The sequence below is a fragment of the Chrysochloris asiatica genome, unplaced genomic scaffold (genome assembly GCF_000296735.1).
Source record: "Chrysochloris asiatica unplaced genomic scaffold, ChrAsi1.0 scaffold00018, whole genome shotgun sequence".
Taxonomy (NCBI): domain Eukaryota; kingdom Metazoa; phylum Chordata; class Mammalia; order Afrosoricida; family Chrysochloridae; genus Chrysochloris; species Chrysochloris asiatica.
This window is the reverse complement of record NW_006408536.1, coordinates 20,108,087-20,115,453: the sequence shown is the minus strand read 5'-3', so window position 1 is coordinate 20,115,453 and position 7,367 is coordinate 20,108,087.

Below are 7,367 nucleotides of genomic sequence, written 5' to 3'. Positions count from 1 at the left end.
CCAGCCACTCCACGAGAGAAAGATGATGCTTTCTGCTATGGGTCAGAATCAGAATCAACTCCACGGCACTTAACAACATATATATATATATTTATATACAGAGAGAGAGAGAGAGAGTCCTGGTGTGGCACTGCGGGCGAATGCACTAGACTGCAAGGCTTGTTTGAACCACAAGGTCAGTGGTTCAAGCACTTGTTTGAACCACAAGGTCAGTGGTTCAGTGCATCAGAACTGACTCGATGGCAGTTAACAACAACACCAAATATATATGCATACATGAATATATATTTGGTGGTGGTGTTGTTTCCTATATCGGGTTCCTGAGGAGTAGCTGGTGAGTTTGAACCGCCAACCTTGTCATTCAAACTGACCTTGAGGTCTAGTGCTTATCCTACTGTGCCACACCAGGACACCAGGACTGCATATATATTGCTAAGTGCTTCCATCTCATAGCGACCATGTATAGTGTTTCTGAGGAGCAGCCGGTGGGTTTGAACTGTTGACCTTATGGTTTGTAGTCTAGTGCTGTTCCTATAGTGCCACACCAAGAGTTTTCTGCACGCATATGACACATGAGGGGGCTTCAAAAAGTCCATGGAAGGATAATGGAATTTTTCCATGAACATTGTTTTCAAAGGAGGAGACATTGCAAGCCCAGTCTATGAAATGGGTTTTCTCCTCTCTTACCCACTTTCTATATTTCCTTGTTTCTTATTCCTTCTAATACAACATTGTTGTTGTTAGGTGCCTTCAGATTTGTTCCCACTCAGAGTGACCCTATGCCCTTCAACAGAATGAAACCCTGCCGGGTCCTGGGCCATTCTTACAATGTTTGATTTCATTGTTGTAGCCACTAAGTCAATCCCTCTCGTTGAGGGTCCTCCTTTTTTTCACTGACCCTCTACTTTACTTTAACATGGAATTATATTACATTTTGTTGTCAGAAACAAAGAAAACTCAGCTGTTCTCAAACAAGAATAATTTATTGAGTCAAGCAATGGACTGACTCCTTGGGGCTGAAGAAGTGAAGTTGTCCCTGCCTTCCAGATGCCTATGGGAGGTGGGAACTCATTCACACCCCAGTGACTTGATTGATAACGCTTAGCATAGGTTCCCAAAGTGAAGCCGACATCCGTATCACCTGCAGGACTTGTTGAAACACAGATAGCTGGACCCTACCTCCAGAGCTTCTAATTTAAGAAGTCTCTGGCAGGGCACAGACAAGCTCTCCGGTTTTGAGAGCACACGTTGAGAACCATTGGTTTAATCTCTAGGGTAAGCTTAGCTCAGATTCAGGAGGTGTCCATGAGTGATGCAAATGATTAAACACTCAATGACTAACTGGAAGGTTGGTGTTTTGATGAACCCTGTCAGAGGAACCTCAGAAGAAAGGCCTGAAGCTTGCCTGTGAAAGGTCACAGCCTTGAAATCTCTGTGGAGCACAGTTCTACTCTGACACACATGGGGTCACCAGGAGCCGAGTGGTAGCTTGACTTCTTTGGTTTCATCTTTCCCTGTCTTCTCTGTGATTATTCCCCTCTGACTCCCCATTTCCCTCCCTATACCCACAACCCTCTTCAAATACTGTCTGACCTTTTCTCGGGTAGTTGGCATTAGAATGTATTACTGCGTATGGACTGGGATAGAATGCCCATGTTGACGTTTTAGCACCGAATGTTTACAAATCTCTGTAGCAGCACATCCTTAGTGAATTAGGCCTGTTGGCATAGGTGCCTCGCACACATCAAAAGCTCTCTGCCATATGGTGGTGGTGGTGATGATGTTGTTAAGTGCCATCAAATGGGTTCTGACTCATAGCGATCCTAAACACCAAACTTACAGTTAGCGGCCCAGTTCTTATCTAACAGTGCCGCACCAGGACTGTACGTGGTATATTATTATTGTTAAGTGCCACCAAGTTGGTTCCGACTCAGAGTGACTTCTGTATGGTATCCGAAGAGCAGCAGGTGGGTTTGAACTACCATCATTGTGGTTTGCAGTTCAATGCTGATCCTACAGCGCCACAGCAGGAGTTCCTATATGATGTACATAGACACAAAAATACTAAAGAAACAAGTAGCCACCCCCTCCCCCAAATTCACATGTTGTCGTTGAGCGGCTTCTCACTCATGGGGACCCCATGTGTTACAGAGTAGAACTGCTTCATAGAGTTCGTGGCTGTTACAGATTGCCACGGCTGGGTTGGTTCAAAATGCCAATCTTTAGAAGTCAAGTTAGAAGTCAAATACAAACGCCTTTCACCACCCACGGACTGATTTTGTCTAGATGGAGTGGGAGGTGGGGGGGTGGTTATTAAGTCACATTCAAACGCGGATGCTCTATAATGACTTAAGAGAATCCAAGGTCAGGGTAAACTTGGTTGAAGTGTCAGGATTGGCCTTTCACATGTTTACATGCTTGACACATTCAGAAGACCCCGCATTCCCATGGTCATTTCCTATGTATCAGTTGGTGAGAAAACAAAATAAATCAATGAAAACGTGGACTTGTGTGTGTAATGAAACCTTTTAAATGACAACATCAACTTAAGGACTGTTAAAGTTAAACCTTTTCTGTTAAAAGTCAAAATAATCACCAGCTATTAGCAATAAGGAAAAAAATAATAATAAACCTCTTTTTTTAAAAAAAATCATTTTGATTGTTACTTTTCCTTTGCCCCCAAATTACTGGGGTTAATCTTTTGTTTGGTAGCAGAAAGTAGAGAGAACCTATGATTATGGCTAGTCTGTGAGATGAAAGAAAGTCAGCATGAACATACAACTTACTAATGCATTTATAACAATTCATGTGTCTGTTCATCCAGGTTAATGTCATGTGTAATTAATATCTAAATGGTTTAGTTAATTCTTGATCTAGTTAACGTTTTGGCTGTCAGACCTGAATCTTAATTACAGATGTGAATGGAAAATAATGTATACATAAATGTTGCAGCCAGTGAATTCCAGGAATAAGGGAAAAAATAAAGCAAATGTTTTAAGCTCTGGAAAGAGATGGCACTGACAGAAACTGTCCCTAAGCAAATATGGAGAGGAGCTTCAGGGATGAGGGGTTAGGAGGGGAAGGAGGAAGACAGCTTCTGCCTAACCTAGAAGTCTGGTATGTAATGATACTGTCAGCTTAGCAGCCAGCTGAAACTGCTCTGGACTTCAGTTTGGTTTCCTTCAAAATAGACTAAAGGAAAAAAACCAAAAACAAACCATGAAAATAACTATCTATGCGAGGTGCAGACTCTGGAGATACTGTTGGCAGCTTTATCATGCTCTAAAATGATTTGCAAAGCTATCAAATGTTTAAAGGAGAATGGACTGACCAATCAGAATCCGGCCTTGAAGTACCCCAGAACAATAATATTAATGGTATCAGTTACCCATTAAAAGACTTCACAGTCTTTTTTTTTTTTTTTTTTTTAATAAGTACATTTTACCCTTTTGGTTAATCAGAAGATTACATGAAACATTGTGGCAAGTTGTGAGGCTTAAAATATAGAGAGTACTGGTGGTGGGTTCCGACTCATAGCAACCCTGTATAGGGTTTCCAAGGCTGTTAGTCTTAACCGAGGCAGAAAGTCTCATCTTTCTCTCATAGAGATGTCAGTAGATTCGAACCACTGACCTTGCAGTTAGCAGCCCAACTTGCTGCCTCTATGCTACCAGGGCTCCTCATAGAGAATATTAGGAATGCCAATTAGGAATGCATTCAGTTGCAAGTAACAAAACTCAACTTACCTACTAAATGGCAGGCGAAGTGTGAAGTGCTTTTCAAACATGATTCTAATCTTTACAGCAACTTGCAAGATAGTTGTTTTCATGTTTTGTTTAGTTTTTTCTTTTAGTCTATTTTAAAGGAAATCAAACTAAAGTCCAGAGTAGTTTAGTATATGCCCACAGACACAACCTTATAATGATAGACTTTCTTGGTATTTTTTTCATATCAGTCAGAGTTACAGCATGCTTTGAAAATATTAAAACTTCAAAGCCATTTCAGAAAATTCAGGATCAATTTCTATGTAGACTAATGAAAAACTCAGATGGGTACATTCCTAAGTGAAACAGAGACCTAGGGACCTGGTTATCGCCTAGGCACGGTGTCTGCACCTCGTGTGTATCTTGTACTTGTTACAAGTGGGTGCCTGAAGGTGAGGATTGCTTGGACGATGGGGATGGGGATCGTGTTTGTTCCTCTATGATAGATACTGTTGTTGTTGTTAAATTCTGTCGAACCGAATCCTACTCATAGCGACCATGTATAGAGTTTCTGAGGAACAGGAACAATTGGTGGGTTTGAACCACTGACCTTATGGTTAGCAGTCCAATACTTATCTTACAGCACTATACCAGGATTTGTCTCAAAACACCTCTTGAACAGCCTTGACCCTGTCTTATTCTGCTATCAAAGTGATAATGCTGAACATTCTTTTTCTGATCATATGTAAGTGGACATGCACTGTGCGTAGTTCTGGAAATTTTCCTTTCCGAATGTAAACCCAGCATAGTCCTCTGCCCTCTCTCCCTGCCTGGAAGGTAGACTTGATGTATGGAGCTGCATCAGTCATCTTACAACCATGAAGACAAAAGCTAATACACCAATACTTATGGAGCAAATAAAAGAGAAAGAGCTGTGTCTTTCATGATATCACCAGCCTGAGATTGCCTGCCTTTGAACTACTTGTCATATGGCAAAAATAAACTGTTTGAGCAATTGCAGGTTGAATTTTATGTTGTTCACTATTTAATGCATCCCCAGTTGACACCCCTTCCTAGGGTAGGCCTCAACACTCCCCCATAATGTTTTAATATAATAGCCTGATGAACCATTGTTGTTGTTAAATGCCGTCTAGTCGGTTCCGACCCATAGCGACCCTCTAGAGGGTTTCCAAGGAGCGACTGGTGAGCTTGAACCACCAACCTTGCAGTTCAAACTGACTTTGCAGTCTAGCGCATTAACCCACAGTGCCACACCAAGAACCATAGGAGAAAAAAAAAATATTGTACCTGTCAGGAAAATGATGGAAAGTGAAGCCTTGTAATATATTAAATCAACTTTATAAATTGTGAAACGTAAGTCATGTTTCTATTTGTCCATAGTAGTGAAAGAATGATAAATGCTCAGGAACAGTTTAAAAAAGAAGATAAAATACCCTGTAGATTAGATGATGATTAAACATGTATTCGCTCCTTCCTGTCATGATCCCCAGCCTCCATGGGTGGAGTGTACTTCTCTTCTCCATTGATGTTGAGCTTGACCATGAACTCACTTTGGCCAATGAGATAGATATAGGTGGAAGCGACAATATCTAGTTCAGAGTATAGGCACTTTTGCCATCGACATGAGAAGAGCATGCTGGTCCAAGAAAAATGAACCATGTGTGGAGCAGAGCTGAAGAGAACACATAACCTAGAGCCCAACACAGCCAAGATCAACCAAACTCTGACCCATGGATAAATGAGTGAAAAATAAATGTCCATGTCCTCTTATGAATTGAGCTTGAATCTCAGCAGACAGTTCTCTGTCAATGTGCGGTTGTAGCTGTTTTTGTATTATCTTTAGCAAAATTTTACAATAAATTGTCAAAAATGAAATGGAACGCATACACATCGGTGTCTTAGGCATTAGTGAGCTGAAATGGACTAGTATTGGCCATTTAGAATATGACAACCACAAGGTTTACTATGCCGGGAATGACAAATTGAAGTGAAATGGTGTTGCATTCATTGTCAAAAAGAACATATCCAGATCAGTCATGAGGTACAACGCTGTCTGTGATAGGATAATATCTGTGTGCCTACAGGGAAGCCCAGTTAATACCACTATTATTCAAATTTACGCACCAACCACTAAAGCCAGTGAGGACGAACTAGAAGAATTCTACCAACTTCTTCAATCTGAAATTGATCAAACAAATCAAGATGTATTGATCATTTCTGGTGATTGGAATGCAAAGGTTGGGAGCAAAGAGGAAGGATCAGCAGTTGGCAAATATGTTTTGTTTTTGTATCAATAGACAAATTACCTGATTATTTAAACTGCCTATATTAAAAACAAGAACCAAACCAAGTCTCATTGAGTCAATTTCAACTCATGGCGACCCCTGGTATTGCAGAGTAGACGTGTACTCATAGGCTTGGCAAGGCTGTGATATTTGGGAAGCAGGTCTCTAGGCCTCTCTTCCAACATGCCTTTGGGTGGGTTTGAACCACTAGCCTTTCGGTTAGTAGGCAAACACGGAATCATTTGCACCTCCCAGAGGCTCCTAAATGTCTTATAAAATAAACTGGTTATTTAAATTTTTTAAAAAAGGACTAACATTGTCCTGATGTGGCACTGGACTGCAAGGTCGGTTTGAGCCACGAGGTTGGCTGTTCAAGCTCCTCAGCCGCTCCTTGGAAACCCTGTACAGGGTTACTATGGGTCGGAACTGACTCAACGGCACTTAACAACAACGAAAACATCGTCCTAACCTGTAATGAAAGTGTAGGTGAAATTCAATTTATTATGAAATTAAAAAGCCAACATTCACAAAGATAAAGCATGCTTTTATCTATGAAATTAGATATTAATTTGCTTAATCCCATTAATTCAGGAATGAGGGCTCTCCCTAAATTTAACCTATCAAAGGAGCCCTTCTGTCTCTTCCTAACACCAACTCTGGCTGTATTCTTATGGCCTGCTTTTCTCTACTCTTAAAACTTTGTTTCACTAGATCAAAGAAATTTTTTCTTAATTAAAACACACCCACACACACAAAAATCCAATAGAAATGTTTTCTTTACTCAAAGTTGACATAAATTCTCTATATTAGTTATCTATTGCTACATGGCAAATCTGTCCAAAACCTAAAAGCTTAAAGCAACGACAAACAATAATAAATGATAAACCTTTTTGATGTGTCAGAAATTAAGGAGCGGCTTGCTGAGTGGTTTGGTCTCAGGCTTGACAGGTGCTGGAAGATTCCAAGATGGCTTTTAAGATGTTTCCCAAGATGGTGCCCTCACATAGTTCTTGCCACAGGGGATGTCTCTATAGACCTCATGACATGGAAGCTGGTTTACCCGAGAGTAAATCATCTAAGAGAGTGTGATGACCTAACCTCAAAAGCCATTCTGTGAGTACCACAATAATTGGTCACTCGGGTCAGGATCATCAAGAGCCATTTTGGAGGCTGCCTACCACTCTTTCTAATGGGGGAGGGGAGCTCAAAAATGTTATGGAAAATTTGAATTATCTTTTCATTCCATTTTTACACAAACTTTTGGAAGCCCCCTCAAACACATTTTTTTTTTTAATTTAAGGTTTTTATTATGGATTGAGTGAAAGTTTACAGGGCACATCATCAGTTTCATATTCAA